Genomic DNA, 10,395 nt, shown 5'->3' on the forward strand with positions numbered 1-10,395 from the left:
CTGCAATATATTGAGACATTAGACCGAGTGTTTTGTCTCATTTTGTTTTAAATTAGACTTATGTTCCTTCAATTTAATTTGTAATTACCTTTTTGTCTGCCCCCATAAGAAGCTGAGCAGTCTTTTCATTTAATTTTATATATTATATTATTGTTAGATTCTTTTGGAGTGGCATCTTTGTGTTCTTTTATAATATTATCAAGTTTAAAAACATTTATATTCCACAGTGTGTAAATTCCGTGTTCCGGAATTGCTGATGTGTTCAGTCAAATTTTTTATGTACGGAATTGCTATAAATTTTTTATCTGTTTTTTTTTGTTACGTCCAGACTCAATAGAAGAGGAAGAGTCGAAGGAAGAACGTAACTATGCTGATCTCAAATGGGCTTGGCGGTGCATTCGAGTCGAGCGAACGTGCAAAGACCCAAATAGGTCAACCTAAAGGATTATTTTTACGCTATTTAAAGGCTATTCACTCGATGGTCTCTTTTTGGCAAGAGAATTTAATCTTTTTTGCTCACGATGGGACCTTGTGCGGCTATTAGGTTGGAAAGAAATAAGAGTGGGTTTTATTTAATTAATAATTGCAGATTTGTATGTACAAAATAGATTTATTTTCACTGAATTTAGATTACGAAAGAAAAATACATTTAAAGTATACTTAAATTACACGCAGGGTAAGCCTAGTGTAAGTGCATGTTTGTGTTCGTTTTGCGGGGAATGCATTGGTTCGGATGTCATCAATCGGGACTGGTGAGAGAGAGTTATTATTAATATATATATTTATTAATATTCTGATTGGTTATTACAATATAATTATAACTATCATTTTAATAAATAAATAATATTATGTGTATATGTGTTTATATGTCGGAGTTATGGGACTTCGGAAATTCTTATGGAGGGGGGAGGAAGGAAGGCTAGGAGGATCTTTACAGAAGGATAAAGATCTCCAGGAAGTCCTACGGGATTTTCATAACTAGGGAGGAACATAAGAATAAGGGTGCCCGGGGTACTTTGTTTCACGATTCTAATGAATTATTCTTCAAATCGATCTCGCTGCATCAATAGGCACCTTCTGGGAGTTCTAAAATAGGGAAGGTAAAGTAAATCCCGTGTGCGAATTGCACTTCACCGTCGTTATCTGGGAAAGGATTTCTCTCACAAGCCCTGATAAAATAAAAGACGTACGATGACGTGGTATGGTGGGATATAATGACAGTCTATGTGTTCATAGCTCCTAGGATAGGATGGGATAGGTAGGGGAGATGGACTTGTGGGAGATTTTAAGAAAGGAGATTCCTCTTCCCCTGAGTCGTCCGCGAGGTCCATTGTTTCGATCCCGAAGGAATGATTCTTTCGGGATCCTCGCGGGAAACGGAGTTCGAGGGAGAGTTGCAGAGGTCTATAAGGAGGGGGCACGGGAACCTGGGAGAATCTGTGTTCAGAAAAGGAGGTGGGGGGAGGGGTGGTTTTTGGAATTCGGGAGAAGCAGGAAGGACGGGAGAAGGAGCTAGGGATTCCTCCGATGAGAAAATGGGAGAGTAGTGTTGGGTATCTGGGTACAAATTTTCGAAGGTGTTATCGGCTAACTCGATATTGATTACGTTCTTGTGGTCCCTAACCCAAGGCCTATCTATTCCGAATCGCTCTATGGACTCGGATCGGAATCGACCACGGGGGAATCCGATGTAGCCCGAGCCACTTCTCGTCTTAACCGCCGATTCCGACAATTCCTGACTGATCTTAAGCCCGCGAAAGTCGTCTTTGTGGATTTGTCCACTACGAGACCGAACAGATGTAATAATTGAATCGACGAGAAGAGGAGGGTTGTAAAAGAAAAATAATTATCGGGTGTTATTCTCTTTATTAATACACACGCACACGCAGGCACGCACGCACGCACACACACACATATATATATATATATATATATATATATATATATATATAGAGGGAGAGTTTCCCTAGCGCAGGACACAATTAATATCTGTGCAAATAGAAACATAATCGAGCTATAGTATCAATCTAGGGATTGAGGGGAATAAAACACTAAATATGTAAGCATCACTATCTTTTGTTTTGCGTAAAATAAAGAAGCGCGATTGGTTGTTATTTTTGAAAATACTGAATTGTATCATATAAATTTGTGACGAGCATACTTACAAAGCTTCTGGGATTAAATACTCCTAAGTTGTGGTATTACAAGTTTGGATAAGTACTTTTTTAATTATTTTTATTCTTTTTTATATGCTGTAGACTGACCTCCCTGAGAAAATGCTTTTTTTTGCATTTACTGTCCCCTCAAAGCAAGCAAGAAATATTTCAATCAATCAATCAATCAATTCTTTATTCGTCCCCTAAGGGATTGAAGGCGCTTTTGAAGGAGCGTTCCCCAACCTTACAAACTCTTACAATCTTACTTATATCTACTCTTAACTCTACTCTTACATCTAATTTACAAATAACTTAATTCTACCTTAACCTACTTATCTACTACTTTAGAGAGAGAAAGAGCCGTCCCTACCTATCGCTTCGCTTCGGCTTCCGATTCCCCATACATTCTCCACCACCTCATTCATACCTCACTCATTCTCCTCCTCATACTTCCTTCCTCCTTTTCCCCTCCCTCTCTCCTTTCTTCCGTTCTCCCCTCTTCCCTCTTTTTCTCTATTTCTCTCATCCATCCTTCCCCTTCTCCTCCTTCCTGCAGTATTTCCTTCATTCTTTCCCACCAGTTTCCCTTCCCCCCTTCTCCCCCACATTCTCCTATCACATGCTCCCATGTTTCATTTTCTATCCCGCATAACCTACACCTTCTTTTCCCCTCTTCTTCCCAGTATCTCGCCCCTCTCATCTCATTGTTCATTCTGAACCTAACTATCCTTCTCCATCTACTTTCCCCCCATCCCTTTCTCAGGTATTCCGGTAAACCCTCCTCCTTCCATTCCCCATACCATCTATTATATCTCGACTCTCTTATCCTCTCCCATCTTTCCTCCTTCTGCCTTTCCCTGTCTTTCTGTTCCCACCCCTCATATACTTCCTCTCCCCTTCCCCTTTTTTCCTCCATTTCTTTCCCTTCTATTCCTCTTTCTTCCCAGAATTTCCCCCTCTCTTCCTCCCACATCGTTCTTTCCTTTCCTCCCCTTATCCTCTCTTTCATATCCTCAAAACATTTCCTCGCTAAACTTCCTCCCCTTCCTTCCTCCAACTTCCTCTCATACCCTACCGCCCTCCTTCCTGCCCTTATCCTAAATTTGTCTTTTCCTATCTCCTCTCTTACCATATACCCCGGCGTGCACCAGTCTACTCCTAACGTCCACCTATCCATCGCTCCTGCATTGCCTCCACCTCTCTCCTCTCCTTCCATCCCCATATTTCCGCCCCATATTCCAACACCGTCCCCACCAACCTTTCCATTAGCCATACTCTTTTCATCCAGTCTCCTGCAAACCTTCTCTTTCCCATTCCCCACACCTGTCTTATCACCGCTCCTGCTTTCCTAACTCTGTTCTTTACCTGCGCCTCCTGCCTCCCGTTCCTCTGTAGCTTATACCCTAAATATGTGAATTCTTTCACTTCCTCTAACCTTTTTCCTTTCCATCTCCACTTCACTCTCTTCATTCTTCCTCCTCCCTTTTTAAACCTCATTACCTTTGTCTTATCCACATTCACCTCTAACCTTTTCTTGTCCATATAACTTTCCATTTTCCCCAACATATGTATCATCCCTTCTTCATCCTCCGCCAACAGTACCATATCATCTGCGTACGCCAAACAATGCACCTTTTCCCCTCCCAGTTTCACCCCCCCCCCCCAACCTCCTTTTCTTAGCACTTCCTCTATATCCGCTATCAGCAAACTGAATAAGTGCGGACTCATTGGGCAACCTTGCCTCACCCCCTTGCCGTCCAAAAATTTTCTCCCTCCTCCTTCCCCACTCTTACCTTACTCCTCGTTTCCCTGTACACCTCTTCTATCCTACTCCTTAATCCCTCCCTCACTCCCCTCCTCTTCATTGCCTCCATTAACACCTCCCTATCTACCGAATCAAACGCCGCCTTCAGGTCCATAAATGCCGCGACTACCTTTCCCCCCTTCTTGTTTACCCTCTTATTCACCAGATAGTTCAACACATAGATACTATCCATCACCCCCATTCCCTTCCTAAAACCTGTCTGACTCTCCGGTATCATATTCTTCCCCTCCATTTCTTCCTTTAACCTTTCAGTTAAAATCCCCACGTATATCTTGTATAGCGTTGGCATCAATGTTACTCCTCTATAGTTTTCCACTTTATTCCCCGTTCCCTTTTTCAACAGTGGCACTATTATCCCTTCTTTCCACCTCTCCGGCAATCCTTCTCCTCTCCATACTCTGTTGCACATTCCCCATACCCACCCTTCTACCCTCTCCCCTCCCTATTTCCATACCTCACTCGGTATCCCATCCTCCCCCGCTGCTTTTCCTTTCTTCAGTTTTTCCAGCATCCTCTTCACTTCCTCCCTGCTTATCTCCTGCTCCTCATCCCTCTCCCTTTTTTCTTTTCCTCCTCTTACCACTTTTACCTCTATCCCTCCCAATAAGTCCATGAAGTATTCCTTCCATTCCTCCACCTTTATCTCCTCATTCACCCCTTCTCTCTTTTTCCTTTCCCTGTTTATAATCTTCCATACCTCTCCTTCCGTTCTTGCCTCTATCGCCTCCTTGTACCATCTTAGCCTCTCCTCCTCCCTTTTTCCTTTACACATTAGCCTATATTCCGCCCTTACTTTTCTATATCCTTCTCCTCCTCCTCCTTTTTTCCTCCATTCCCTTAACTTTTTCCTCACTTCTTTCCTCTTCTCCTCACATTCCTCGTCCCACCACCCTTTCCTTTTCCCTTCTCCACTCTCTTTTTCTCCTTCTCTCAATTCCTCTCCTATTCTTCCTGTTTTTTCCTCTAGCTCCTCTTCAATCCCCTCCTTCCACCCCTTTCCCCACTCTATTTTCTCTCTTATTCTTTCTCCTCCCCTCTTTGTCCATCTCCCTCTTTTTCTTATTCCTTTTCCCTCCCCCCTTTTTCCCTTTTCAGCTCCTCCTCTTCTTTCTAGCGTTACAATCAATGGGTGATGGTCCGATTCTATGTTATCTCCCACCTCTATTCTCTTTATCCTTTCCTTTACTCTATCCTCTCCCACCACGTAATCTATTACCGATTCCCCTCTTCCTCCTGTATATGTGTACTCCCCCTTTCTATCCCCTCTTATCCCTCCGTTAAAAATTCCCCATCCCACCTCTTCCAACTCTTTTATCAACTTCTTCCCTTCCTCATTAACTTTCTTGTCCTTTGATCTTCTTTCTTCTTCCTCCTCCCCTCCTATCACCCCCCCCTTTCTACCTGTCCTTGCGTTGAAATCTCCTCCCAAAATCGTCCATTTATTCTCTTCTTTCTCTTCCATCCATTCCTTCATTTCCTCCAATTTCCTTTCCATGTCCCCGTTGATGTATACGCCTATTACCCTCCACTTCTCTCTTCCTACTTCTAAATCCGCCATCATTATTCCCTCCGCCTTTTCTCCCATTCCTGATACTTTTATCTTCCCCCTCTCCTCCCTTACCCCCATGATCATTCCCCCCATCGGTCTTCCTTTCTTCTTTCTCTTCTTTGCTGCTTGCTTCTCCCATCTATATCCTTTCGGTAACCTCTTTTTAATCGCCTCCCACCCCCTTTCCTCTATCCATGTTTCCATCATCACCACCACCTCCCAATCTTCTATTTTCTTCCAGAACTTTTCTTCCTTATTCTTCAGCCCTGCCACATTCCAAAAACCTATCTTCCATTCTTCTCTTACTTCCCCTCCTTTTTCCTTTCTCTCCTGTTCCTTTCTCCTTCCTTCCTCCGTCCCCCTTTCTCCTTCCTCCTTTCTCTTCTTACTATTGTTCTCCCCTCCTCCTTTCCTCCTTTCTTCTCTTCTCCCTTCTTCTATCCCTTTTTTTCCTCCATTCCTGTCTTCATACCCCCTTCTTCCCCCCTCATTTTCTCTATACCTTCTCTAATTTCTCCTTTCCAATTTTTTAGCACACCTTCCTCCTCTTCCCATCTCCACCATACATCATTGATTTTTATCCTTCCATAGCTCGTCCATACCTTGTTTCCTTTCCTCCTTTCTATTTCCGCGATCTCCATTAGTCTCCATTTTATCTTTCTCTCTTCCCATGTTAAATCATCTTCTATTCTCACCCTCTTTCCTCTTAATATCTTCTTCCTCTCCATTACCTGTCTTTTCTGTTCTCCACTTCCTAGTTTTACTACCACCATTTCATCTTCCTTTCCCTCCTTTCCTTTCAACATCCTTATCCATTCTATCTCTGCTTTCGCTCCTATCTCTTTCATTAATTTCTCTACTCTTTCCTTTACACCTTCCTTCCCTTTCTCCATTCTTTTTATTACTATGTTGTTTCTTCTCTCTTCTCTTTCCTGCCATTCTAATTTCTTTCCTATGTCCTTCACTTTTCCTATTATTGTCTCGTTTATCCCCTTACTCCCTCCTTCGCCCCCCTCTCTTTCTCTTACCTCCTTTCTTCCTCTTTCCTCTACTCTTGCTTCCAAATCTATCACTCTCTTCTCCAGGCTCTCTATCTCTTTTCTCAATTCTCTTCTTTCTTCTCTCCATTCCCCCTCCTTTTTCCAAATTTCTATCTTCAATTTTCTCATTTCCTCGCCTAACTTCTCTGTTATCTTCTCCCCTATCTCTTCCATCATTCTCCTTAACTCCTCCTTTTCTATCCCCCCTACCTCTCTATTCAGCCTTTCTGTCTTCCTGCTCCTTCTTAGGCTTCTTTCCTTTTCTTCCTTATCCTCCTCTCCCCCTTCTTCTCTTTTCCTTTTCAAAAAATCCTCTATACATCCCATACTGCTCCTCCTCTCCTTCCCTAACTCCTCTACTCTTCTCGGCCTCCCTGCCTTTTTTTTTATTTCTTCTTCATCTCCCTTTTTTCCCCCTTCCTCTAACATCCTATCTCTATTGATCTCTATCCTCCTATCTCTAATATTCTCTTCATTAATCATTTCCCTCTTATCGCTTTCTTTCTTCGATTCACCTACTCTATGCTCCAACTCGCTCCAACTCGCTAGTGAATTCCCTAGTGAATTCCCTATCTTTTTACTTTACTGCACCTACTCCCTACACCTACTCTCCTCTACTCTCTTTCTTCCACGTGTCTACGTGTCCACGTGTCTCACCTTTTCCTACTTTCTCCTTTCTAACTCCTTACCCCTTTATCCTCTCCTATCCTTTCAATCTCTCCTCTTCTTTTTTCTACACCCTCTCACCTCTTATCTCCTATTCACCTCACCCCTTTTCTCACTCTTTCCTCACAAATACCTGCCACGCTTTCACACACCTGTCACTCACTCTCTTACCGGAACCGGAAGCCAATCAAGCAAGAAATATTTAATCATCATTTAAAAATGTTGATTTTATATAAATTTTCTAAACGTTATAATATAATGTTTTATAAATATGTTTAAAATATTTTAATAAACGTATTAATAAATATTTAAAAAATATTTTAATTGATAAAAACGTAGATATTTGAGAATCGCCAGACAGAATTTTAAAAAAAGGTAAGACTCTTCTCTCGACCGTACTGGCAAATATTATTTATTAAATCAACGTTTTGACCCTTCTTTGAGTCCTTATTAAGTGATCTAGATATACATAGAAAAAAAATACAGTACAGAGATTAATACAATAAAAAAAATACTTCACTTAACAATATTACAAAATAATAAAAAAAGCGAAACATACTTGTAAAAATAAAAATAAAATTATAATTTTAAGATGTCAAGAACAAACATAGTGTCGGTTTGACAACACGTCAAGACTCTTAGACGAGTTATGAGAGACTAAACGACCTTTATTATTTTGTCGTAGATATTATTTAGATTGTCGGTATCCTTTTGTAAATTAATAGCGTTATTATTTTTCTTAATAAAAAACATTTCAGCGATTTCTCTTTTTCTTGCGTGTTTTTCACTGTGCAAAATAACCGGCGAAGTCCAAAAGTTCAAAATCGTGATCGAATTCAATTTTATGTTTGCTGATAACTGATAAATTACTCGAATGTATTTTGATGTTGCTGAAATGTTCCTTTACACGTGTACATAGATGTTTCTTTGTTTGTCCAATGTATGACACTTTGCAATCATTACAATTAATTTCGTAAACTACTTTAGTCTTTTTATCTGTAGGCAGTCTATCCTTGCCGAGTGTAATTTGAAAAAAAAAAATTATTCGATTTTTTAGAAATATTATGAACAACATTAAATCCGATATTTTTAAAAATTCGATCGATATCGCCTAAGCTATTAACATAAGATAGTGAAATGAAAAGAGATTTATCAACAATATTTTGCTCATTACTCGATTCATTCATGTTTCTGTGTTTTAAAAAATTAATCTTTTTATTAACCCAACGATCAATTACATGTTTAGGAAAGCAGTTATTAAATAAAATCAGTTTCACGATATTAATATTCTCGTCATGAAACTGGTCATTAGATAAAAGAATCGCGTGATCTACAAGATTAAAAATTGTGTTCATTTTATATTTAAAAGGGTAATTGGAAAAGAAATTTATATATCTGTTCAAACACGTGTTCTTTCTGTACCAATTTGTTACAAGCTTTCCATTTGACCGAGAGATCGTTGTATTCAAAAAATTAATACATCTGTCTGATTCCGTCTCATATGTAAAGGTTAAACGGTGGTGATAATTATTAAAGGTATTAATTATTTCGTGGATTTTGGTCTTTAGAATAATAGTAAAAATATTTGTTTATTATAATATTTAAAAAATATTACTCTTAAAATATTAATAAAATAATTTAAAAACGTGTAACGGTGCATCTTTCCCGACGCCGCGGATCGGCTCGCAAGTTCCAGGATTCGGGAGAAGAGGGAGACTCAGCCTCGCTTATTTCTTTACAAAAATGCTTTTATTCATTAAAAATAAAAGGTAGAGTGTCTACTGAGGACTTACAGGCCACCCTGCAGGTAATACGGATTGAGGCTATACAATGCAAAAGAAAATATATTCATATCTTGTCCCGGAGGAACGTACTGCTGACTATGTTATATAGCGGAAACCGGATATAATGCGCCGAAGGCGTATAGCCTAGACGATGTATAGAAAGACTTACAGACTACCCAATATATACAACGACTTACTGACTACCCGGTTTGTACAACGTACGAAAATCGGACTCAATACACGGTAACGTATATCCTATGACGGTGTCCGGAAAGAACTTCCAAGTCACCCGGTATACGAAGACTGGATATACAATGTACAGAGGCGTATAGCCTATAACGGTGTCCGGAAGAGACTTACAAGTCACCCGGTATATGAAGACTGGATATACAATGTACGAAGGCGTATAGCCTATAGTGGTGTCCGGAAGGGACTTACAAGTCACCTAATATGCCCGAGGCAGGGGGAACGAGGTATTTCGAAAACCGACAAACCCGGCCTAATAACGGGAAGCCCGTCGTCCGGCAAGAGGAACCGGAAACCGGGAAGCCCGTTGCTCGACTTGTAGTAAGAAAAGACCGAAAACCGGGAAACAACGGGAAACCCGTTGCCCGATGCAAACGGAAGGAACCAGAAACCGAGAAGCCCGGCCTAACAGCGAGAAGCCCGCTGTCTGCTATAGGAGTCTGAAACGAGACTGGTGCCGGCTCATCCGCCGAGTCGGCTTATATACCCGGTCGACGGCCTCCCACCATGCGTCGGGTGCATGGCGGGAGTAGCGCCGATAGCGCAACGGCGCAGTAGTGGGGCGCCCCCGGAGTGAGGCAGTCCGTGTATGACGTTTAGGGGGGGCGCCTTAGGCGCCAGTCTCACGTGGCGGCCGGATGATCGGCCCGCGAGGCGATAGTAACGGCTATGCCGTTACAAACATTATTAAAAATGTTTCCTAAATGTTATTAATACGTTTATTATAATATTGAAAAAATATTACTCTTAATAACATTACTCTTAAAATATTAATAAAATATTTTAGAAACGTTAGCTAAATGTTTCTTAAATGTTATTAATACTGTCATTTGCGATTTGGCTCTTATTGCCTGTCTTACACTTTAAATTTATATGTTATTAATACGTTTATTAGAATATTTTAAAAATACTACTTTTAATAACATTGCTCTCAAAATCATTTTAAAATGTTTTAAAAACATTAGTCTAAATGTTTCTTATATGTATAATATGTTTATTATATAAATACAGGGGTGAAATGGTAGACCAGTGGGTTAAGTCATAAGACAGTATGCCCAAGGTCCCAGGTTCGAATCCAAGTAGGGCCAATCACCCCACATGCCTGCCAGGAAAAAGGAGGAATTGGAGA

This window comes from Nylanderia fulva, unplaced genomic scaffold, assembly GCF_048542155.1.
Source record: "Nylanderia fulva isolate GAGA-0341 unplaced genomic scaffold, ASM4854215v1 Scaffold227, whole genome shotgun sequence".
NCBI classification, from domain to species: Eukaryota; Metazoa; Arthropoda; class Insecta; order Hymenoptera; family Formicidae; genus Nylanderia; species Nylanderia fulva.